The 27,068-nt window shown below is 34.9% G+C and overlaps 1 protein-coding gene across 7 annotated transcripts in view; it reads right to left on the reverse strand.

Annotated features, from left to right (window-relative positions):
- LOC101893684 (neuroplastin) overlaps positions 1-27,068 on the reverse strand; it is an 82,929-nt gene that overhangs the window by 50,250 nt on the left and 5,611 nt on the right. The window contains exon 1 of one of the 7 annotated variants that reach the window (XM_020035189.2): positions 1,442-1,549. The exons of 3 other annotated variants lie outside the window; for them this stretch is intronic. The gene's annotated coding sequence lies outside the window, so the exon portion shown is untranslated. Of the gene's footprint in view, positions 1-738; positions 897-996; positions 1,294-1,441; positions 1,550-27,068 lie in introns of those variants that run through there. 3 more of the 7 variants (XM_020035190.2, XM_059131376.1, XM_059131373.1) reach the window with 3 other exon arrangements.

Raw genomic sequence — 27,068 nt, forward strand, 5'->3', positions numbered from 1 at the left:
TTTTTCAATACCAACTTTAAAAATCATGAATCACAGTCTCCCAAGCGTATAACGTAGACGTACGCGCTGCAATGGCAAAAAATGCCGTACAAAAACAACAACAACAAAAAACAAGTGGGAGAATTAAATATACAACACACAATCGAATTTAAATGCCTACGTATGAGTAGATCTTTATGTATGTACATTTGTGTGTATATAAATAGCTACTATTGAATAGAAAATAAAACACGATTTAAACACACAACAACGTTGACACTTGACAAACGTAAGTTTACAACAGAGAAATCAAGTCAATGCGCTCACTATATGCCTGTATGCCACCAATGACGTAAGAAATAAATACAACACGTTTTTGCAATTTCACTTCACATCATTTGAAAAAAAGAATGTTGGTTGGTTGGTGGAGGTGATGAGCCATAGGAAATCACAGAACGATCTTATAAGACTCAGTGTATTTTATTTGTATTTTGAACATGTCTGGCAAACCCAGACGACAATTGACGTATTAACATACTTGGGCACACACACGCACGAACGTACAATGGGCATATGTACATATTTGTGAAAAATCAAAAGAGATTTAGATTCTTATTATATATGTATGTAATACTCAGCAACACACATACACACACACATGAACACACGCTAAACATCTTACAAAAGAATTTTTGTAGATTTTTGCTTATTCTATAGAATTTTATTTTATTTATATTTTTTTTATTTTGTTTTACGTACTCAATAATATTTTTTCACACCATCGGCAAAGAATCCAAATTAGAAACACTTTATATAGGTATTCGTTTTTTTTTTCTTTTGTTTTTGCTTTTCAAACAACAACCACAACAAAATATATATGTATATGGGCGGAAAATGAACAACAACAAAACTAATCAAGAACTTCACAAATACCGAACACGGAACGTATGGACGGGGGCGATCGATCGTACAACAATTTACGATACGAATCCGAATGCGAAAATTGTACAAACTTACGAAAGAATGTGAAAAAAAACGAAATCAAAACAGGGTTTTCTAATTCCAAATTTGAAAGACAAAGACGATGAGAAAAACCGACAACAAAATTAAATAAAACCAAAAGAAAATGTAAACAAAGAAGGGAGAGACGTTTACAACTCGGATCTTCTCCCAATGCAATAATTGAATTGTTTCCTTCACAACGATTTCCGCACGTTCGTTTGTCAGTAGTGGATGCAAATCAAAAACTGAAAAAGCGTTCCACGCTCTTAATTTGACAACACTGGGTGTTTTTGTTTGCCACACATAGAGCACAAAAATCATAACATTAGTGTTGTATCAAAACAAGAATTTGGTACTCGCGCGCATCTGGCTTGTCATTTTTCGTATTCGGATTCGTATTCACAATGCCAACAAAACAACCAACAACGACTCTGAGTAAATGGTGTACTCTTCGACGTACCGTAAAAAACTCAAAAAACAGAACACAACACAACGCGACACGACAAGTGTTGTATACGCGTAGAAAGCAAAAACTGAAATGAGCGCATGAGAAATATTTAATACATTAACATAACATCATCATCAGCGTCGCCGTCGTCAACGACGTTGCTGTTGTGTCGACAAAATTGCAGGCGGGTGTGTGTGTGTGTGTGTGTGCGGGCTTTTCGAGATAAGATTGTCAGCAATGTAGAGAGTTCGCTCGCAGAAAAAAAACGTTATAACGTAAACAACGTGATAAATGCGGCAACAATAATACGTTGATGACGTTATCAGCAGCATTGAGCAAATAACACCAAAATAAGATAACAGCAGCAGTCAACACACAAGTAAAATTTTGTGCTAAAGACAAGAGGCGAAGAGAGAGAGAGCAAAGATAAGTGAGAGCCCATAAGAAATCAGAAATTTTATTAGTGATGCCAAGATCATCATTACTCAAAATAGGCACAAAAATAATCGAATAACCAATTATTTTTATAACCTACACCACATATGCCAGTTATTACATCTTGCCGATAGATATATGATGTCGGACTCATAAATCGTTTTTCGTTATTACAAGTTTTATTTAGGTATGAAATGCCCGATAAGCAAAAGGTCATACCATCTTCCCTTTATCTTTTAACGTAGAGTTTACTGAATTCATGCTGCCATATTTTTTATTGATAATGTGGCAATAACAGCGAAATTTATTTAAATAAAAAAATGGATAATGCAAATCGTTTATTTTATATTGAACAACTGAATTATAAATTTATTTCACGAAATTAATTACATGAAGTAAATGAAGATCCCATCGTGAAAAAATGCAGTGAATACCAGTTACTTTTAAAAAAGCTTGCCATATGTCTGTAAAAAATGCATATATTTTAAAGGAAAGATGTAATAATGAGAACTTTATACTTCACTTTTCTTAAAGTAAGGGATAACAAAAGTGAACTATAAAGGAAAAATATAAGAACATGCCATAGTGGTCTTTGTGTATTTATTTGTAAAATGAAGAAAGAAACGTGGATCTTCATAGAATCACTTTCTGAGCCGATTTATGCACGTCAGTCCGTCTGTCTGTCCATTCGTCTGTCCATGTATTCTTGTAAACAAAATGCAGGTCGCATTTATTATCCGATTGAGATGAAATTTACCAAACAATATTTGTTTGGCCCATATTGAAATTGATGATAATCGCATCAGATTTAGATATAGCTCCCATATATATCATCAACCGATTTCGGGTTCATTGTGCACAAGATAGCCAATATCAGTCCAAATGACCGGCATTTTGGCACATTATTCAAAAAAGTACCTCAAATTTTGTGAAAATCGGTTCAGATATAGCTATAGCTCTCATATATATGTTTCATCCGATTTGCTGTTTGAAGCCCCCCACATTCGTAGTATGCATTCCATAAGAATGGTATATGGTACCAGATATAGCCCAGAAATACCTCTACCAAATTTTATCAAGATCGGTTCAGATTTGATCGGTTCCCATATATATGTATATATTCAAACGATTTCGGGTTAATTGTGCACCAAATGACCAATTTCAGTCCAAATGACCTGAATTTTGGCATATCCGACTGAATTAAGTCTAGAAGCAAGTGAATCAAATTTGGAGAAAATCGGTTCAGATATAGCTATAGCTGCCAAACATACAGGGTGAGGTGAAAAAACTGCCACAAACTTCAGAGTGCTGCCATTTCTAAGCCACTCGTCCGACGGCTGTTAAAATTATTCCAGTGACAGCTCATTATATTGTTTACAAGCGTACAAAAGCATTTTGGTGATAATTTTAGAGAAAAAAAGTTATTCGTGTTGGAATTCAAGTGTGATAGTGTGATTTCTTTATATTTGCTGGAAAACCACAAGTGGCTATCGTTAGAGCACTCCAGCATTTAAATGTGAATAAATCTTTTGTGTCTCGTACCATCGCTTGTTATCCTGATACTGGTAGCGTAGCCCGACGTCAAGGAAGTGGACGGAAGAAAATAGCAACATCAGCAGAAATGGTTCGAAAATTAAAGGAGCGACTTGATCGAAACCCGCGTCGCAGTAGCCGAAAAATGGCTCGTGAACTGAACATATATCGGAATATTCCATTGGACAAATTTGAAAAAATGAGCTCGGGGTAATGCCATTGATATTCCAAAAAGTGCAAGAACTTACACCGCAACAGAAAGAATATAGACTCAAAAGAGCTAAAGATTTGCTTCGCTTGGCCGAAAGTGGTGAACTGCCGAATTTGGTTTTCTCCGATGAGAAAACATTCGTTGTCCAGCAGTTTGTAAACAAACGAAATGATCGTGTTTACTTGCCAAAGAGGTCAGCTGAAAATTTGCATCTCGGTTAGCCACTAGAACTCAAGCGCCGGCCATGGTGATGGATAGCCGATGGTCGCTCTTCGCTTGTATTATTCGACCGTTGCATCAGAATGAATGCCGAATATTATAGCGAAAATATTCTGCAGGGTGTATTAAAGCCCTTTGGCCGCAGACCTTGGACATTCCAATAGGACTCAGCACCATCGCACTTAGCACGCGCCACACAAGAATGGTTACAAAATGAAGTTCCCGGCTTCATTTGCAGCTCACAATGGCCACCAAAATCTCCGGACACCAATCCGTTGGACTATTGTGTCTGGAGTATTTTGGAAAGCAAGTTTGGCACCAAAAAATATCAAAGTGTCAATCACCTCAAGCAAGCGGTTCGCCTGGAATGGAACAAAATACCACAGAGCAACATTCGGGCAGCGTATTACGGTTTCATTGGCCGTTTGAAGGCCATAATTCTTGCCGAAGGTGACCAATTCAAACAAATCTAAACTTATTCTAAAATTTGATGTTATTTCCGACATTTTTTGTTTTCATTTAATTAAATTAAAAAATGTAAAAACTATGGCGTTTTACTTTGTTGCAGTTTTTTGATGTCACCCTGTACACAAACCAGAGATGGGAATCCTTTTTTAATGAAGTTAAATTTGACCAGGTAAATTACAGAAATGTGGAGATGGATATACTTATCTGAAATACACAAATTGACAAAGAGATGTTTTAAACATATGATTGCATGACTTTAATTCCACCATGGATTTAACAAAATATTTTGCTCAAAGATCTTTGCTGGGAGACTGAATCGAATATGAATGGGGAAACACAAATCGATTTTTGTCGATAAATACATTGGTCGATATTTTGCATTAATAAGTCAAAGTGAAGTACACACTATCGATCAATTTAGTCAAATTAAAAATGTTTATACCCTTCACCATTATATGCAGGGTATATTAGCTTCATGATAGACCCTACAAAGTATATATATTCTGGATCATCGTAAAATTCTAAGACAATTGTGCGATGTCCGTCTGTCTGCTGTAATCACGCTATCTTTCGAACGAATTGAGATAGATCGCTAAAATTTTGCACAGATATGTATTTTGACAGTAGGCAGGTTAAGTTCGTTAAGAGGCCATGTTTCCACGGTCCACGTTTTCGTATAGCCCCCATATAACGGTACCTTCCGATATTAGGTATTTTGATGATTTCAGCAACATCATTCGCCGGAATTGTTTCAAATTTCGTATTCTAAGTTCGAAACGGGTAGTACGGCCTATGGCAAAAAATTTCGTATGAAGTTCCGCGTCTTCATACAGGCCTCATAAAAGTATTTTGATGATTTAGCAACATCATTCGCCGGAATTGTTTTAAAATTCGTATTTGAGGATTTAATGGGTGCTACAGTCTATTACCAAAAATTACCCGTCTTCGTATAGCCCCCGTAGAAAGGTCACCATCCTAAGGAAATCCTAAGGAATTATGCAAAACCTTAACATTTGACAATTAGGTTCAATATATCACACAAAATAATCGAATACTTCATTTCAATGCAACAAAATAATCGAATACTTAATTTCAATGCAACACTGTGGTCTTCTTAAATATTAAAGATAACATTTGACTTCTCTCCATAACAACAGGGAATGTGATCAGCCTATACATATAAACGCTACATACAGACTTAAAAACATATGTATTTGTGTATGTAACAAAAATTCAAATAACTTCTTATCAACAAAAATGCGAACAATTAATGATAAAGCAACTATTTTGCAGATATTTTCAAAGTAACAAAAAAAAAAAACTAACAACACAAGTCAACCTCTAGCGATCATGATAAGAGGCGTGTCATATTAAAATTAACGGTTTTCTATGTAAACAGTACGTGAAATCAGGAATTGTTTACATAGCGTACAATACGCAGACAATGTCTTAAAATATATATTGAACATTTAATGGAGTATTAACAATGATTTGCTAAAATTGTTTAAAATGCTTATGGATGAGCCGGGCATAATTTGTGCAGGGCGTACATAGCGGGCAGAGACAGTATGAAGATAATACAATATTTACAGTATCGGCTTTTAATTGGCATGCCAAATAAACGATGAGTGGGTATGTAAACACACTTAACGTCTTATTGTTATTGAGTATGTATCATGGTACAAGAATACAGGTAGATCCATCAACGCTTGGAAACATTGAAATGTCAAAATTTTTAAAGTGTTTTATCAAAAATAAGTAGATTTTTATAGGTTTTCTTATGCGATGCCAATAGTAGGTTGTTATGACATACATTTCCAAGAATTTTTACAAAATTTCAATATTTCTTTATTCACAATTTTCAATTCCAAAATTGGTGCGACAGTTTATTGTCCTAGTAGCTGTGTCGATGCAACTACCTGTATTCTTCTACCATGTTATGGTTACTTTTCCGCAGTATTTGGCTTTTTTCAGAGAGCTCGTATTATTTATATCGCAAAAAGTAGACAGAGAGAATTTCCGCGTGAATTTTCAAGATCTGAGTTTATTTTAATAATACAATTAATTCAGCTTAACCTAATTTCAAATAATATTCAGCCCTGGATTTTCGGTAAATTGCCATGTCAAATTTAACTTCATTCTTAAGAGATTCCCCATCTGCGCATATACAACGGATTTATGTATATAAATTTTGACAAAAAGATATTGCCAAATGTATAATTTAAACCAATAAGGAAAAGTCAAAAATCGGACGGGGCCGACTATATGATACCCTACACCACCATACATACTTAATAGAGCTCCCATAACAAAAGAATTTATTTGAAGTAGATCATATCTCAACCTTTGGCTTTAGAGCAGTTATAGCTTGATTTCAGAGGCAACTAATATATGGGAGACATAACCAGTTCTGAATCAATTTTCACTAAATTTTTATCTTTTATACCAAATTACATTGCCATAGAGTGCATGATATATTTTCAAGGACTATATTAAAAAATATATATCGTAGCCGAGTTCGTCCTTGGGCCAAACAAATATTATTTGGGAAATTTCATCTCAATCGGATAATAAATGCGACCTGCTTTTTGTTCACAAGAATACATGAACAGACGGATGAACGACGGACGGACTGACTGACTTGCATAAATCGACTCAGAAAGTGATTCTATGAAGATCCTCAAAAGTAACTATGGGTCTACCTCGCTTCCCTCTCCATGTTAGAAAAAAATGCACTAAGACATGCTAACCTTACCACTGGGTGTAGGGAAAAACATGATATGGGGTATACAAACATTCCGTCTAATAGAGACTCAAGGGAACGGCGTTCAAAAAAATGGTACCAATGCACAGTGGTCGAGGTCGTGTGGGAACAGCGGCCAATAATACTTTCAGTGCAGATATCAATATGAATCTTTGGTTATGGTACCTTGATGGGATAAAAATAAAAAATGTGACAAAATGGATATGGTCGATGCATGTTTTGGCATGGTCCCCTTACAACGTACCTCCCGAATAAGGGTTATTTGCCCAATTCTTGTCACATTTCTAAACCAGATTGTAATGTTATTTGACATTTTACATTCTAAGGAGTTAAAAAATAATTTTACTGAAAATTATTTGGAACGGCCCGCCTTCAGGTAGAGTCCCCCTGTAAAGGTACTTCCAAAAATAGAAGCATTTTTTATACAAATCAAGTCCAAATTTGATTATTTTTTGTAAACAAAATGTAAAATACCAATTTAATGTAAAATTAAATCAAAGTTAAATTTTGCACAAATAATTTGTTTGACTTAAGGCCCTATTGAAATTGGAGATATTTGGTCAAAATTTAGGTATAGCTCCCATCCATTCAATTCATCCAATTTGCCTTATATTGTGCACCAAACTTGTAATATCAGCCCAAATAGTATGGAATATACGTACGACCAGATTGGACCTGAAAATAAGTATGCAAAATTTGAACGAAATCAGTTCAGATATAGATATAGCTCCCATATATATTGTTCATCCGATTTGTTATTTTTGTCATCCGCAGGACATATATCAAATATAACTCAGAAATACCCTTTTTAAATTTTATCGAGATCTGTAAATATTTGGATATGGCTCAAATATATATCTTCGTCCGATTTGCCTTTTATTGTGCACCTAACGTGTAATATTAGCCCAAATCAAATTTAGATATAGCTCTCACATATATCTATCCAATTTCAAGTTAATTGTGCACCAAATAGATAATACAAGTCCGAATTGAAAAGGCGCAAATGCCTCGACAAATTTAGTTGGAATCGATTTGGGGGGGATATTCCTCCCATATATTAGTTCCTTTGGACTTTTAATTCTTACTACAGTATTTTTTGCTTACCTGCACAATCAAAAATTGCACGACATCTTGTGCAGCAATGCCCAAAATGCAGGTAGCTTCATTGCATTTATCTGCACAATGAAGCAGGTATCTTTAATTTTACTTACGTGCACAAAAAGTGCAGGTATCTTTAATTAAAACACCACTTTATTCAACAACAAAGTAAGTTTTCTCATGAATTGTCTAGGCAAGCAATGCTCACCATCAGCGTCATCGAAACTTCAAACAAAAGAGTGTTCTCTTTTAACTCATCAAAAGTAGTTAAGCAAGCAGCGTGACCGTTGTGCCACTAAAGTATCAATTTTGCCACTTTTTTTGGGCTTTGATACCTTTGTGCCACTTTTTTATTTTGATCCTAAATGAGCCACTTTTTTGAATTTTTGTGCCACTTTTTTATACATTGTGCCACCTTTTTTATACCCTCCACCATAGTAGGAAGGGTATATTAAGTTTGTCATTCCGTTTGTAACACCTCGAAATATACATTTTACACCCCACAAAGTATATATATTCTTGCTCTGCATAAAATTCTTCGTCGATTTATCAATGTCTGTCCGTCTGTGGAAATCACTCTAGCTTCCGAACGAAATGAAGTAAGTGCTGGTCTTTATCTTCGTATAGCCCCCATATAAAGGTGCCCCCGATATTCGGCATTTGGATGATTTTAGTATTTGAAGTTCGATAGATACTAAAGCATATGACAGGAGATTGTCTGTGTAGGTTTACTTCTTCTTATAGCCCCTATATATCGGTACCCCGATATTCGGTATTTTGATGATTTTTGCGACATTATTTACGGGAATTATTTCGAATTCTGTATTTGAACTTCGTAATGGATACTACAGCCTATGCCGGAAAATTGTCTGTGCAGGTCCACGTTTTATAACCCCAATGCACCTCCCTATATTCGCTATTTTATTTATTTTAGCTACATTATAAACAGATTTTTTTCGCATTTAAATATTATAATAGTTTATGACAAAATTTGCCTATGCAGGTCCACGTCATCGTATAGACCCTAATATACGGCTACATTCAGTATTTTTAAGATTTTGACAGAATTTTTACCCGATTTTATTTTTTTTTTTTTTTTTGTGAAAATTGCCAAATTTTTACCACATGGTGGAGGGTATTCAAAGTTCGGCCCGGCCGAACTTACAACTTTTTTACTTGTTTTAAATAAAATGTGAAATAAATTGTGTCACTTTCTGTGCCACCATTTAAAGTGATGTGTGCCACTTTTTTTAAGAAATGATACTTTTTGTGATACTTTTTGAAAATTTCCAGCGGTCACACTGTAAGCAAGGGATAGACAAACTCAGAGAGACAAATTCACAACATATGTATTTGAGCATCAGTGGTGTTTTATCCAGCATAACCATCTTTTAGTGTGGGAGAGGAAGCGAGAATGTGTTTTTAATGCATGCTCTTTTCTTGTGTTGTTATTGTTTTTGCGAATACAAAAACAAAAACGAAGTGGTAGTTTCTAGTGTCTTTTTTGAGTTTGCAAAAAATTTTCTTGTGCAGATAAATACAACTTTTGTAACCAAATTAAAAAAAAATACCAAATTTTCGAGGCAGGAATGTCCAATGTGCAGCCATCGATTGGACTCTTAAATACAATTCAAATAAAGGGATTCAGAAAAAAATGGCATAAAAAAAGTTTTTTGGTCTGCAAAGGCCAATGCGCAGCTAATGTTGATGCAGGTAAATAGAAACCACTGTATAATCATAGTTGGTATGATTTAATTCTCACAAATACCCCATTAAAACCTTTATTTGGTTGGTATGTGACGCTCTACTAAATATGCAAAGCGCTGCAGGGTATCATGAAGTCGGCCCCGCCCGACTTTAAGACTTTCTTTACTGGTTATTGTTTGCTAACGTTCACTGTCCCGTTATAAAAGGGTCAGAGCTCAGAAGAAGACAGTTAATAAGATCTGTGTTTGTTGAAACACGAGAGTTTTTCGGGTATGATTTAGTCGAAACTTTGTTATATCTTTGTTTCTAGACTCCACGGCCTCCTCCTAAAATTATCTAATCGATATAATGACAAATTTATAATGTCGGATGCATGTATAAAAATTTTATGAACTGTGGGTGGAAGATAGTGCCATGGGTATAATTTTATTAACTCTTTAGCAGTTTCCAGTGCAAAGGCCTTAAATTGTTCGACATTAATATTATACCCAGAAGACAATGCTTGCAACATTATTGAACACCCCTCAATTGCATCCTTATTAATCCCAAACAACAAAACATATTCTATGTCACTAGCACCATAGAACTGACAAAATTGCAGAGAAGTCACTTCAGTATATTGGGCATAACGTACAAATCTGACAAAATCTGAAAGTTAAATTAGCATTTTTAGAATCTTAGGGCCATTACTAATGGCGTGAAAAAAAATACATTGGAGGATTCAGGGAGGAAAACTATTAAACCTTTAACTGAAATCCAATTTAATTTCAAAATTAATCTTAATGGCAACTTAGAACACTCACATCTTCTATATTATACACATATAATAAACACACAAATTACTGCACTATAAACAAATCAATACCTTGCTTTTCAATAATAATGCCAAGATTTGTCGTTTTAAAATGTATTTAATTTTGTAATACAGTTCTATTTTTACTCCACTTTTTCACTGATCCCACTGAAAAAAGCAACTAACTACATTTTCTCTTTTTTGATGCTATTTTTGAAGTGGGCCGTTAGAATGAAGCCAAGATTATTATGTTTTCTAAAAATCTTAAACCCTTAAGAGTTCATTTGTACACATTTGACAATAAATATCTGATTTTCATTTTTTGAATTTTGGCAAATGGCATTATATTACATTGCATGTTCTGGAACACAAATCTAATGTTAATGGGTACATTTCTTCAGTAAATCAAGTAAAACTGTCAAAATTTCTCTCCGAATTGGATCTTGTCTAAATGAACTTTTGTGTAAACAAACAACATCCAGTGACATTCATTATCAGACAGATAGACCGACCTATTATTCTCGACACTCTTTCTCTACCCGCAAAGACACATTTATCACAAAGAAAACTGCTCTTGATCAAGGCATTGTTTAATTTCTTATTTGTCTTACGTCACATTACCTCATGCAGGGTCAGATGTTAACAATTAATGCCAAATTTTTTGTTTGGCGGGGGGATGGTCGTTCTCCTTTGAGAAGCGAAAAAGAAAAGAATGCATGATTGCAAAAAACGCCAGCAACAACAAGACCACCCATCATCGTGTTAAACAGCCGTTTCTATTTTGTTTTTTTTTTGCAAATCTGTCTGAGCGGGCCAGCAACGATATGCCAAAAACAAATATATATATACCTAAGTATTAACACATATATATTTTATAATGTCGGTTGGTCGTGTGATGATGTTTTTCAAGAATTTCGTGAATTGTTTTCCCCCTCCTTTGTTGTTTTTGTTATCATTGTTTTTTTTTTTGTTTACATAGTTTACGAAATCCGCGCGTCATTGGCTGCACGAAAGTGGAAAGTCAATGGCGAGAAGAAAAGCCACAACAACTACACCAGAGCATAGAGTATTCAAAACAATAACCGATTGAATGAAATTGTTTAACAAAAAAAAAACTAATATCGAAATATACTCTTGAAATAAATTCTATGTACATGTGTTTTGATTAAAACAATCATTCGCATTGAAATTTGTTGAAGATATCAATTGCTAATGGCACAATTTGATCAATGTGCGGAACATTTTGTTATAAATTAGTTTACCATTATTTGGCAGAAAGAACATTAATTAATTTATATTTATTTTTTTTAAATTAGCTTCCATTGAAGGATCAACAATAGCATTTTATATACAGATATGAACCCGCATATGTATTTAATAATTAATTTTTAATTCGAAACTATTAATAAAGAAATGAAGCCATTTAGTTGGTATTCATTTTAAATCGAACTCACTAAATATATAGAGGACGCGAATGAAATATAAGGTCTGTGTTGAAAAGTATTTAAAAGTGATGAGTATTCGGGAGTGAAAGAGGAATGGAAAATATATGTAGAGAAGATTAGAAAAGAAACAAGTAAAAAAGCAGTAAGTTTCCATAACGAACTTTCCATACCCTCCGACATTTGGAACGAATTTGAACATTAAAAAAAAAAAACGAAAAATAAAATCCGTTAATAGAACGGTCGGCGAAGGGGTTTTTGTTGTAACAGACAAAACCAACTTACTTGGTTATGCTACTTCGTTCAGGTTGAACGAAAGCATAACAAGTGGAGAAAATGTAAATGTTTATAAGTGCGGTTGTAAGATTTAGAAGACTTTCCAAAAGAATTTTAGTTTTATTTAATTCTTTGGTTCCTCTTCCATTGAGCTTACGATCTCGTCACTTGGGTAAAAAATGTTTTTTGTCATAGAAGTTATTTTTAAAATAACTTCTGGGAAGAATATCCCAGACAAAAAACAAGGGAACTGATGAGGATTGGTGGCTCTTTCCGAACCCTAGGTATTCCTTGCCTTACCCCCTGGTAAACATTACCATCGTTCTCCACTAATAAACAAACGTTGTCTTTATAAAAACAATAATAAAGGGATAAAGCCTGACCATTTTGCAACAACAAAATCCGCTACAAATTCTGTTAAAATCGAAAAATACGCAATATAGCCGTTATACAGGGTGAGATGGAAAAACTGCAACCAACTTCAGACTGCTGTCATTTCTATGCCACTCGTCCGACAGCTGTTAAAATTATTTCAGCGACAGCTCATTACATTTTTTACAAGCGTACAAAAGCATTTTGGTGAGAATTTTCCAAAAAAAAACGTTGTTCGTGATGGAATTCAATTGTGATAGTGTGATTTCTTTATATTTGGCTGGAAAACTACAAGTGGCTATCGTTAGAGCAATCCAGTATTTAAATGTGAATAAATCTTTTGTGTCTCGTACCATCGCTCGTTAGCGTGATACTGGTAGCGTAACCCGACCTCAAGGAAGTGGACGGAAGAAAACAGCAATATCAGCAGAAATAGTTCGAAAAGTAAAGAAGTGACTTGATCGAAACTCGCGTAATAGTGCCCGAAAAATGGCTAGTGAGCTGAACATATCGCAATCTTCCATTCGGCAAAAATTTAAAAAAATGAGCTCGGTGTAAAGCCATTGAAATTCCAAAAAGTGCAAAAACTTACACCGCAACAGAAATAAAATAGAATCAAAAGTGATAAAGAGTTGCTACGCTTGGCCGAGTGGTGAACTGCCGAATTTGGTTTTCTCCGATGAGAAAACATTCGTTGTCCACCAGTTTGTAAACAAACAAAATGATCGTGTGTTCTTGCCAAAGAGGTCAGCTGAAAATGTGCACCATCGGTTGGCCACCAGAAATCAAGCGCCGGCCATGGTGATGGTGTGGGTCACCAACCAACAGCCGATGGTCCCTCTCCACTCGTATTAATCGACAGAATTATTAATCGATCAGAATAAATGCCGAATATTATCGCGAAAATATTCTGGAGGGTGTATTAAAGCCTTGGGCACGAAAACATTATGGCCGCAGACCTTGGACATTCCAACAGGACTCAGCACCATCGAACTCAGCACGCGCTACCCAGGAATGGTTACAAAATGAGGTTTCTCGCTTTATTTCCAGCTCACAATGACCACCAAAATGTCCGGATACCAATCCGTTGGACTATTGTGTCTGGAGAATTTTAAAAAGCAAGGTTGGCACTAAAAAATACCAAAGTGTCGATCACCTCAAGCAAGCGCCTCGCCGGGAATGGGCCAAAATAGCGCAGAGCAACAATCGGGCAACGTGTGACGGTTTCATTGGCCGTTTGAAGGCCATAATTCGTGCAAAAGGTGACCAATTCGGACAAATCTAAACTTATTCTACAATTTGATGGTATTTCCGACATTTTTTTTCGTGGTCCTTTTCTGTCATAGACTGTAATATGCATTACGAACTCCAAATGCGAAATTTGAAACAATTCCGGTGAATAAAGTCGATAGAATCATCAAAATACCGAATATCGGAAGGTACTGTTATATGGGGGCTATAGGAAGAGGGGTCCCTGCATACGCAATTTTTTGTCATAGACTGCAGTTTCCATTACGAACTTGAAATACCAAATTTGAAACAATTCCGGTGAATAATGTCGCTAAAATCGTCAAAATACCGAATATCGAGAGATGTCGTTACTTGGGGGCTATACGAAGCCGGGGACCTGCACAAAATATTTTCTGTCTTGGGCTGTAATATTCATTACGAATTTAAAATGCTGATCAAGAATATAAATATACTTTGTGGGGTCTAAAATGAATATTTCGAATTGTTACAAACGGAATGACAAACTTAATATGCCCTCCATACTATGGAAATCAATATGCCCTCCATACCTTTAGAAATCAATGTAAGACAAATTTGAATAATGGATTTGTAAATACTTATGTAGCCCTACATTGGGCGCCATATACATCATTCAAAGGCCACTGAAACCATAGATCTATAACTCATAGAATTCCGTAAAATTAATGATGAAGGCTATATTCAAAATGTTCTCAATTTATCTCGGGTCCATGCGTATACTTTGTCCCTGCTTACGCTAACGTTGCTCCGTTGCGCGAAGTTCATTTGTAAAACCGAAAGGTTGGATATTTTTGGAAAAAAATGGAAAATAATTTGAAAAGAGCAATTAATTTGAACTGTTAAAAACTCAAACCGTAAATTCTGTTTGATATTTGTTATCAAACAGATCAAGGGAACCGTTCTAGACACTTGAAGTGTTCTCAGACGTTTCAGGGTTTTACAGATCTCCATTTGATCTCCGTGAAAAACGTGAGCACTGCAGATAGAACGAAATCACACAACCTTGCACAAAAGATAATATGTTATCTTTATTTATCTTATTATTTCACCTTATTTATATAATTTTAAGAAAAATGTAGATATTCCTGTCACAGATAGTTCATGTCATGACTAACATCACATTATATCGCTGCATTAATATCTCACTGGATGTCAAGTTTCAAATAGAGTTATGAAACATATCTAGTTTAGATAGAATATAAAAACACAGATTTTTAATAGATTAGATATGCTCGAAGGTTGTATGCAATCTTTGAGCGTTATCTCAGCCTTTAGTTACTCACGTAAACTACCATATTTGTAAAAGAAAAAATATAAACATGAGGATATTCAAATTTGTATATATATATATATATATATATATATATATATATATATATATATATATATATATATATATATATAGATGTTCTGTTAATGTGGGGTGTATTAAATCCTTATTAAGATGACATAAACTATTAGATTATCTATATCTGTAATTTTGCGGTTGGTCGCCAATCTTACCAAATATACCTAATATGCTGGATGAACAACGGCGATCGGCGATCGTGAGATTTAACGCCTTTTGTCTCGCGCCCATACAGACAAGCGTGCTTCAAATAACACATTGTTGGACAAAATTTGTTTATGTGGGAAACGCTACAGTAGCATCACTGTAGCTTTATCTGAACATACACCACATAAACACTGTTCCTTGTTATTCTTCCCCCTTTCGTGCTCTCTTTCTCTTGCCAATTGTAGAGAATCCAGTATTGCTTAGGAATACCGTTGTCTCTAGCATAAATATGAATAGAGCGAGAACAACAACACTCCCATAACAGAGAGAAAGAGAGTCATAAACTTTAATAGAAATACAAATTGAGATTAAAAACCAGTATTGTAATTAGAAGGAGTATCAGTGCAAGAGAAAAGGTGCTGTTTGGCATAGAAGAACTCAATTGTAATTTTGTCATTCCATTTTTGCAACCAAAAGTAGAAGTTCATTGGAATTTTAATAAATACGTTATTGTAACAATAAATATAATTTGATATTTTATTTGGAGCATATACTTGAGCAAGTGGAGCCATAGTAAAATAAAGGGAATTGGAGTAATAATCGAGGAGAGGGTGCGAATAATTATTGGAGCTAAATTATGCTGTTGATGTAAAATATTGCCCGCGCCATTCATATGTTGGAGAATATTGCTCGTGGAGCAAGGATAACAAACCATTGGAAAAATACCAATTACCCTAAATTAGAGAAATGCAGTGTTCGTTGGTGAATCGCGGGTAAGATTTTTTAGTTGCTTATAAACAACAGAGAAAAAAGTCTGCTATAACCAGTTGCAAGTTGAAATCGTTGCAAAGGGAAGTCGTCGATGGCAGAAAGGTTGGGCAGGAATTGTGCATCCGTGGTGGTCAACCTTAGTAAAGTTGGGAAATGGCCCCAGCAACATTAAAGCATTAATTCCTTATTTAATCCGACCGGAATCTTGAGAAGGGTATGCCAAAGGGTATGCTGATGGACCAACATTTGCATGAAATAATTTTAAAACATTAAATACAAATAAATTTGCAGCAATTCGAGAAGTCCAGAATTGATATCGCCTTAGCCCAGGAACCCACTGTATTTAAGCAAAGTAGGAGCCATCGGGTTTTTGATTTTTAACAAAATAGAAAAGCTGAAATTATGTAGATTGTGTAAAAAATAACAATAGGGCGCCATATAGTTTTCATATGCAAAATGTAGACTTAACTATATGTTACGACTATATGTTATCCTACACCGCTATGCACATTTTAGAAGAGCTCCCGTAACAAAAGAATTTATTTGGCTTTAGATCAGTTATAGTATGGTTTCATAGGTAACTAATATTTGAGAGGCATATCCAATTCTGAATCGATTTTCACTAAATTTGACGGACACATTTAATATACATTGCTATAGAGTGAAGTGAGTGAAGGATTATATTTAAAAAAATCAATATCGGAACCGAGTTCCACAAAATGGAAATGTACGTTCCGAAATTCACTCCATTTTGGCTGATATTAGCCATTATTTGCACAATAAACCTGAAATCAGGTTAAGGATATATATGAGAGCTATATTCAAAATCTGAACCGATCTTGATAAAATTTGACAGAGGTATTTCTGGGTTGTATCTGATATCTGGTACCAAATATTATTCTTGTGGAGTGAATATTACGAATGTGAGGGACCTAAACACCAAATCGGATGAAACCTATATATGGGAGCTATAGCTATATCTGAACCGATTTTCTCCGAATTCGATGTACTTGCTGCTCAATTGAATTCGGTCGGTTGTGCCGAAATTCAGGTAATTTGGACTGATATTGGACATTTGGTGCACAATTAACCCGAAATCGGTTGAAGATATATATGGGAAAATTTTCTCCATCGAATAATAGATGCGACCTGCATTTTGTTCACAAAAATACATGGACAGATGGACGAGCGGACAGACGGACTGTCATACATAAATCGACTCAGAAAGTGATTCTGTGGAGATCCTCTAAAGTAACTATGAGTCTATCTCGCTTCCTTCTCCATGTTACAATCAAATGCACAAAGACATAATATCCTTACCACCTTGTGGTGTAGGGTATAAAAAAGCTCGTTCACACATCCAAGCCATATGTTTAACTTTTGTAAAATTTGACATATGTCAGCTTATGCTTAATTGGATAAAAAAAAATATAAGAATTACATTCAACTATCAAAAGGGTATGTATTTGAAGTAGGTTACAAAATAACAAAGAACTAAGTCATGCCTAGCTACTGAATAATCTATTTTAAATCTTAGATGTCATCGGACGAAGACGAAGAAAGGTAAAACAAAAGAAGAAATAATAATAAAATGAACTCTTTCGTTTAAAATTGCAAAGAAATCGGGTGTTTTTCGTCTTCTTCTTCTTCTTTGTTGCCTTCCGTTCATTATTGTATGTATATCGAGAACTAATTAAAACCAATAACTTTATTGACAGCCCCCCATCAGAATAAAACTACAAAGCAAGTGTAATATATGTACTTCTTTTACATAAAATGTATATTAAGGTGGGTAGGAGATCAGACAAGAAGTCGATTTTCGATTTTCCCCAACCCAAAGTCAATTTTGATACCAGTCATATCTTGTGAACCTAATTCAAATTTGATATTTGAAGTTCGTAATGGATACTGCAGGCTATGACAGAAAATTGTCTGTGCAGGTCCACGTCTTCGTATGGTCCCCATATAACGGTACCTCCCGATATTCGGTATTTTGAGGATTTTAGCGACATTATTCACCGGAACTGTTGCAAATTTGGTATTTGAAGTTCGTAGTGGATACTACAGCCAATGACAGAAAATTGTCTGGGCAGGTCGACGTTTTCGTATTACCGGTATCTCCCGATATTCGGTATTTTGCTAATTTTAGCGACATTATTCACCGGAATTGTTTCAAATTTGGTATATGAAGTTCGTAATAGATACTACAGCCTATGACAGAAAATTGTCCGTGCAGGTCCACGTTTTCGCATAGCCTCCATATAAGGGTACTTCCCGATTTTCGGTATTATGCTGATTTTAGTGACATTATTCATCGGAATTCTTTCAAATTTGGTTTTTGAAGTTCGTAATGGATACTATAGCCTATGACAAAAAATTGTCCGTGCAGATCCATGCCTTCGTAATGCTCCCATATAACGGTACCTCCCGATATTCGGTATATTGCTGATTTAAGCGGCATTATTAACCGGAATTGTTTCAAATTTGGTATTTGAAGTTCGTAATGGATACTACAGCCTACAGATCCACGTTTTGGTATAGCCACCATATAATGGTACCTCCCAATATTCGGTATTTTTGATGATTTTAGCTACATTATTTACCGAATTTTATTTTTCAAGATTCGCATTTAAATATTCTAATGGCTTATGACAAAAATTGCCTATGCAGGTCCACGTTGTCATATAGACCCTAAAATAACGGCTACATTCGGTATTTTTAAGATTTGAACAGAATTTTTAACGGATTTTATTTTTTTTTGAAAATTGTCAAGTTTGTTCCAAATGGTGGAGGGTATTAAAAGTTCGTCCCGGCCAAACTTATAGCTTTTTTTACTTGTTCTTTTATAGAACCATAAGTCGTAAATACCTAATATCTATAGAGCTTTTGACCGTCAATGGTTGTTTTATCCTGGATTCACACTGGATGATATTTAGATGACCCCATCTAACGTCTACGAACTTGGATATCTTTATCACAGTGCTCTGCCGAGTTTGGGTAGAGGGAAAAAAATAAATAATCCAGCATATTCTTATAAGATATCAATCAGCTCAGGCCCAAATAAAAAAACACAACACCAACAACAACAACACTAACAATGACCTAAACAGATAAGAAACTAAATTGGAAACTGCAAATCAACAAAGAAAGAAACGTTATAAAAAAACATCGATCCAACACCAATGGACAATAAATAGAAGGTAGCCAGCCACCCAGTCAGCCAGCCAGCCAGCCGATGGTGATAGTTGGTTGGTGGGTGGGTATTGCCGCTGCTGCTTGGGAATCATGCTGTTTTGTTTATTTCAATTCATTGATGTTACTAAAAATATACGATACGATACAAAAATATAAATTAACACCATTTTCAATTTTATTCTACATCATCATCGTCATCTTCTTCAGGTGCCAATATGGAGAGGTTGATGGAGGAAAGGGGGATGTCTAACATATGTATGCCTGTAGTTAGCAATTAACTAGTTTACCATTGGCCTTTATAGGAATATATTAAACAAGTGAAAAGACGATAAGTTATACCGGGCAGAACTTCTAATACCCTCCACCATTGGCTAAAGAAACCGGAGCTAGAGCTAGGGGCATGGAAAGGAAACGAGAGGTAGAATCCGAGGGCGGTACTGGCATTCGGGACAGTCAAATTTAATTTTCAAAAAATATATTTTTTGCACAGAAAGAGAAAGGATAATCCGATTTTGCTCTAACTTTGCAAATCCTAATGTTTCCAGCAGTGCTAGGTCTGGTGCGAAAATGGACAATATAGGTTCACTCCATCAAGTACCTCTTCCACAAAGGATCAAAATTTTTAATAATTACAACTCTTATAAAATGTGATGTAAGAGTCCGATTGCCTTCAAATTTCACACATCCCAATATTTTTATTAACCCAAGATCTGCTGTTACGATGGACTATTTTGGTTCATTCCTTCTGGTACCACCTCCACGAAAGGTCGAATTTTTCAAAAAATATATTTTCTGCACAGAAAGTGAAACGATAATCCGATTTTGCGCCAACTTTGCAAATACGAATATTTGCGAATATCGGTCCACCCCATCAAGTACCTCCCCCACAAACGGTCAAAATTTTGAATAATTATAACTCTTATAAGATGTGATGTAAGAGTCCGATTGTCTTCAAACTGCACACATGACAATATTTTTATGAACACAAAGTCTGGTGTAACGATGGAATATATAGGTCCACTCCTTTTGGTACCTCCCCAACAAAGGGTCAAAAATTTGAATATCCATGAAGGTCATATAATGCGAAATTAAGATCCGATACCATTTAAACTTCGCATATCTGAATATTTCAATCAACGCAGGATCTGTTATAAGAAACGGTAGAGATCGGGCCATTCCTTCTGGTACCTCTCCCACAAAGGGTCAAAGTTTTGAATAGTAATAACATTTATAAAATGTGATGCAAGTGTCTGATTGTCTTCAAATTACACACATCACAATATTTTTAATAACCCAAGGGCTTGTGTGAAAATCGGTCGACTCCTTCATATACCTCTCCCACAAAGGGTCAAAATTTTGAGTATCCATGAAGGTAAAATAATGCGAAATTAACATCCGTTTCCATTCAGACTTGGTGTACATCACAATATTTCTATCAACACAAGATCTGTTATAAATATGATAGAGATCGGACCAATTTTTCTAGTACCTGTCCCACAAAGGGTCAAAGTTTTGAATAACCAAAACGATTATAAAATTCAAAATAAGCATCAGGTTCTCTTTATATTTCACACATTCCATTATTTCCACTAACAAAAGATCTGTTGTAAAGATGGGATATATCGATCCTCTACTTCTGGTACCTCCCCACAAAGTCTCAAAATTTTGAATATCGATGAAGCTCATATAACGCGAAACTAACATCCGATTTCATTCCAGGCTTGGTACATTTCAATATTTCCATCAATACAAGATATGTTATAAAGATGGTATAGATCGGACCATTTCTTTTGCTACTTGGCCCACATAGGGTTCATGATTTTGAAAAACAAACCGCTTAAAGAAGACGAAATAATAATATTGTCCGATTCCTTCGGCACCTACTCCATAGAGGGTCAACATTTTGAATAATCATAACAGAAGTCAAAATATATATTTAAATAATCAAATATTGGCTGAGGGTATACATCTGTCGGCAAAATCAATTGATACTTAACTTGTTTTAGCTTCACATTCTCTTTGTCTGTCACTGGATTTCTATCAAAATCTCGTTGCTGTAACTTCAGCTATTTTTACAAACGATGCTTGTTGGCAACACTGGTTTTAACAGCTTCGTGTTTTATTTCACTGTCAAACATCTTCAATTTGGTCTATAATTTAACCATGAATGGTCTTACGATTTTACGAACATCGTCCGTCCATGTTTATATTTTATAAAATTGCTCTATAGCTCTTAAAAAATTACCCTTTATATTGAAATATGAAATTTAGCACTCCTCTAAACCGCGAAAATTGGATGTGAGACATTTGAAAGACTCCTCAGCTTTGAGTGCAAGATTCACATGATTTCCCATGTCATAATCTCTCTTGGCAATCTAAATGAATTTTGAGACTTTAGTCATTATATTTTTTTTTAATTTAAACCAAAATTTTATGGATTCCATTAAGTGTGAACCTGATGTCATGTTTTCTTACCAAAATACTAACACACTATTCACAATACCTAATAAAAATGGTCATTTATTACCAAAAAAATATATGGGAGAAGGAAGAAGAAAGAAATAACAAAACATTAAAGCCACAAAAGAAACAAAAATGATGGAAAAATTGAAAAAAAGAAAAAAACTTGGCAGCCAAAAAAATCAATGGTCACCACACACAACACACATTGAATTGTAATGTCTTAAAATAAATGGTGGCAGCACAGGCAGCAGCAGGAGAAGAACAGGAATCACAAGAAGGAAAATAAGAAGGAGAACAGCGACAAGAGGAGGCAATGCCCAAAACCAGCGAACCAACAAAAAAAAAAAAGACGGGAGACGAAAACGAAGAAACTAATAAACAAATGACCTTGTTTTAATTTAATATTTTACAACAATTACAACATAGCTTCGCTTCTTTTGATTCTATTTCTTGTTTCTCGTAGTTTTTTTTTTTGCAAAATAGCAAAAAGAACTGAAAATACACAAAAAAAAAGAAGAGTCGCGTGTATGAATGCGTGTTGTAGTAGAGAAGAGAATCTCGCCTGTGTGGGGTTGAGTAATAACATAAAGAGAAAGAGAGCGAGCGAGAGTGATGAGGCTGTCAAAAGATGGGGGAGAGTGAGTACAAGTGTGTGTACCTGAGAAAATGAATGTTTTGTGCTTAACCAATCAGCCAGCCAGCCAACAAACAAACACTTAATTTTAATAGCAAATTAATAAAAAAAATATAAAAAGAGAATAGAGGCGATGAAATAAAAAAATGTATTACACATTGGCTAATCATATTTAAAGAAAATATCCCAAGAGGAGACACGTGAGAATTACCAGAAATAGTATAAAAAGGGACTGACGTCACATAAAAACAACTATGGAATACCAAAAAACAATTGAATCTAATTTTGTAAATACTAAAATTCATAACGGCACCTCGTGTGGTAAAGTTTTATATATTTCCAAAATATTGTACATGCTTTAATTTTTCAATTTTTTTTAGTGGATGTGATTGTAACTAGCCTTTGTGAAGAGAGAAAAGTACTCAAATGTCCCCAGCAGAAGAATAGGAAAAAGCCTGAAAACGAATTGAAAATATCAATGTTTTGCTAACATTTGGCTGATGTTAGGTTATTGGTGGTATATTATCCCTACACTCTGCTCCCCTCTCTCTTTGTCCCACAACATTTGCACAATGACAACTGACACATTGAGGTGCAGAAAATCTGACGTCATGTCTTAAAATTGAAATTGAACCAGCATAAAATAAAACAATAACTACAATAATAAAAGTTAAAAATTGTGGGCAACAACAACAACAAAAACAAGTGCAAATGTTAGGACTTCTCCAATGGCATGGAAATGCGATGGAAAAGATTTTAGTAGAATTAAAAAAGAAATCCAACAGCCTAAAAGTATGCTCTGTTTTCCATATTTTTTTTATTACTCGTTAATTCTGATAAGAATGATACTGACAGGGCTGCCAACAACATTTGAAGAGAAATTTTTAAATTTTCAGAAAAAGAAAATCGGCATTTGCAATTTTAAACACATTTTTTGTTTCATCTAAATGAACAAGGACATGGAAGATTAATGCTGCACGCACAGCACTGCGTGGTATAAGGCTACAAACAGGCTCGTGTTTTATCAGATTGTAAAGTCTGCATGTGGTTATTTTTATACCCTCCACCATAGCATGGAGGGTATATTAAGATTGTCATTCCGTTTGTTAAACCTCGAAATATACATGTTAGACCCCAAAAAGTATATATATTCTTGATCAGCATAAAATTCTATGTCGATGCCGTCTGTCCGTCAGTGGAAATCACTCTAGCTTCCGAACGAAATGAAGCAGGTTTTTAAAATCTTACTCAAATGGATATTATGTCTGCAGGACTTTTGGTATTGGAAATGGGCCATGTAGTCCACGTTTTGGTATAGCCCCCATATAATGGTAACTCCGTATTTTCGGTATTTTGGTAATTTAAGCCACTTTATTCAGCGGAAATGTTTCAAATTTTGTATTTGTAGTTCGTTATGGATACTACAGTCTATGACAGAAAATTGTCTGTGCAGATCCGGTTCTTCGTATAGCCCCCATATAACGCCACCTCCCGATATTCGGCATTTTGAGCATTCTGGCTACATTATTCACCGGAATTGTTTCAAATTTGGTATTTGAAGTTTGTAATGGATACTACAGCCTAAGACAGAAAATTATCTGTACAGGTCCACGTTTTCGTATAGCTCTCATATAATGGTACTTCCCTATTTTTGGTATTTTGATAATTTTAGCGACATTATTCACCGGAATTGTTTCAAATTTGGTATTTGAAGTTTGTAATGGATACTACAGCCTACGACAGAAAATTGTCTGTGCAGGTCAAGGTCTTCATATAGCCACCATATAATCGTACCTCAGAATATTCGGTATTTTGATGATTATAGCGCATTATTCACCGATTTTTTCAAGATTCGCATTTAAATAGTGTAATGACTTATAACAAAAGTTGACTATGCAGGTACACGTTGTCGTATAGAGCCAAATATAACAACTACTGGGAACTCTACTTTTAACTAATTGTCAATTTTGACATTAAAACAATTCGAGTAATTTAATTTCAGGTAATATTTAAAATTCTCAAGAGAGCTTCTAATCTTAAATTTTGTTAAGGTTTTCCTAAGTAAAAATTCTTTACACATTAGGAATGCCAAAAATTCCTGCGTTTTATTTCAATTTTTTAAAACCCTTTTAAATTTATTTAATCACTTTCAGAAATTTCTGCAAAATGTTTAAAGTTTAACTCCCTAAAATCGAATTCTAAAGATTGTCCTTTAGTTTATAATATAAATTAAAACATTATTTCTCTTCTTCATTACATTTATATAAATAAATAAAATACTACTACTTAAAATACTATTTTTTGACCATAAAGCTAAGTTTACTTAATCATATGCTCTTTTCCAGTACCTGCAAAAATCCACTAGTTTTGCAATTTTCTTCGATATCATAAAGGGGAAAATCGGTTATCGTAATAAAAACTTCTACATTCATGCAGTTCTAGATCAGACCAATAGTCTAAACAATTGTTGGTGTTCATGAATAAATTGATATTATATCTTATAACATCCTGTTCTTAAAATTGCTTTAAAGAAACTCCATTAATTAAATAAATAAATAATTAAATAATTAGTTTGTGCTATCGATAACGTGGAGAATATACGTAAGAAAACAGGTAAATTTTATTTGTTTCGTTTAGATTTTCTTAATTTAACTTTAGCAATGTTTGATGTCGTATTAAAATAAAATATGTGACAATTTGTGTCGATTGTTAAAATATTGTCATTTCTGAGGAAGAAATTTGCATTTTCTATTTTTAGAATAAAAAAAATCATCAAAATGCCAAGTAATCGGCAAAATTGGCAGCCCTGTACCATACAGAGTCAAAGGCAAAGAGAGCAAAAACAAAGAGAGCTGTATGTAATTGAAAAACATAAACAGTGATGCTAATTAAGTGTTTTCATACATCAATTTTAGTATTTCACTTGTAACACAGCGAAAAATTCGTCGCAGACTATAGATATTTCTGGTATTTCGTTCAGAGGGAATACCAACAATACTTACGCTATAAGAAATTTTTGAGGGGCTACTCCTATAACATTTTTAAGAAAAACTACAAAACTAATAATTTAATTTATAACAAAAATTATTAATGGAAAGTCCAATTGTACAGGGTGAAATGAAAATACCGCAATCAACATTAGACTGCTGTCATACTCGTCCGACAGCTGTTAAAATTATTCCAGTGACATCTCATTATATTGTTTACAAGCGTACAAAAGCATTTTGGTGAGAGTTTTCCAGAAAAAAAGTTATTCGTGATGGAATTCAAGCGTGATAGTGAGATTTCTTTATATATGGCTATCGTTACAGCACTGCAGCATTTAAATGTGAATAAATCTTTTGTGTCTCGTAACATCACTCGTTACCGTGATACTGGTAGCGTAGCCCGACGTCAAGGAAGTGGACGGAAGAAAACGGCAACATAAGTAGAAATGGTTCGAAAAGTAAAGAAGCGACTTGATCGAAACCCACGTCGCAGTGGCCGAAAAATGTCTCGTGAGCTGAACATATCGCAATATTCCATTCCCCAAATATTGAAAAATTAGCTCGGGGTAAAGCCATTGAAATTCCAAAAAGTGCAAGAACTTACAACCCAACAAAAAGAAAATAGACTCAAAGAGTTGCTTCGCTTGGCCGAAAGTGGTGAACTGCCATATTGGGTTTTCTCTCTCCGATGAGAAAACATTCGTTGTCCAGCAGTTTGTAAACAAAAGAAATGATCGTGTTTACTTGCCAAAGAGGTCAGCTGAAAATGTGCACCTTCGATTGGCCACCAGAACTCAAGCGCCTTCCATGGTCGCTCTCCACTCGTATTAATCGACCGTGGCATCATAATAAATGCCGAATATTATCGCGAAAATATTCTGGAGGGTGTATTAAAGCCTTGGGCACGCAAACATTTTGACCGCAGACCTTGGACATTCCAACAGGATTCAGCACCATCGCACTCAGCACGAGGTTACTCGCTTCATTCCAGCGCACAATGGCTACCAAAATCTCCGGATACCAATCCGTTGGACTATTGTGTCTGGAGTATTTTGGAAAGCAAGGTTGGCACTAAAAAATACCAAAGTGTCGATCACCTCAAACAAGCGCTTCGCCGGGAGTGGGCCAAAATACCGCAGAGCAACATTTGAGCAGCGTGTGACGGTTTCATTGGCCGTTTGAAGGTCATAATTCATGCCAAAGGCTACCTATTCGAACAAATCTAATCTTATTCTAAAATTTGACGCTATTTCCGAAATGTTTTGCTTTCATTCAAAAAAAAAAAAAAATATGCGAAATTTGAAGCGAGTTGGATGCTTATCTCGGGTTCCTTGAGCGTTTTGTTTTGCCAAAAATCTGGAACCCTATATGGGGGAGGTACCAGAAGAAATGGTCCGATCAGTACCATCTTTATAATAGATCTTGTGTTGATAGAAATATTGAGATGTACCAAGTTTGAATGGAATCAAATATTAATTTTGCGTTTTATGAGCTTCATGGATACTCA

This window comes from Musca domestica, unplaced genomic scaffold (assembly GCF_030504385.1).
Source record: "Musca domestica strain aabys unplaced genomic scaffold, Musca_domestica.polishedcontigs.V.1.1 85, whole genome shotgun sequence".
Taxonomy (NCBI): domain Eukaryota; kingdom Metazoa; phylum Arthropoda; class Insecta; order Diptera; family Muscidae; genus Musca; species Musca domestica.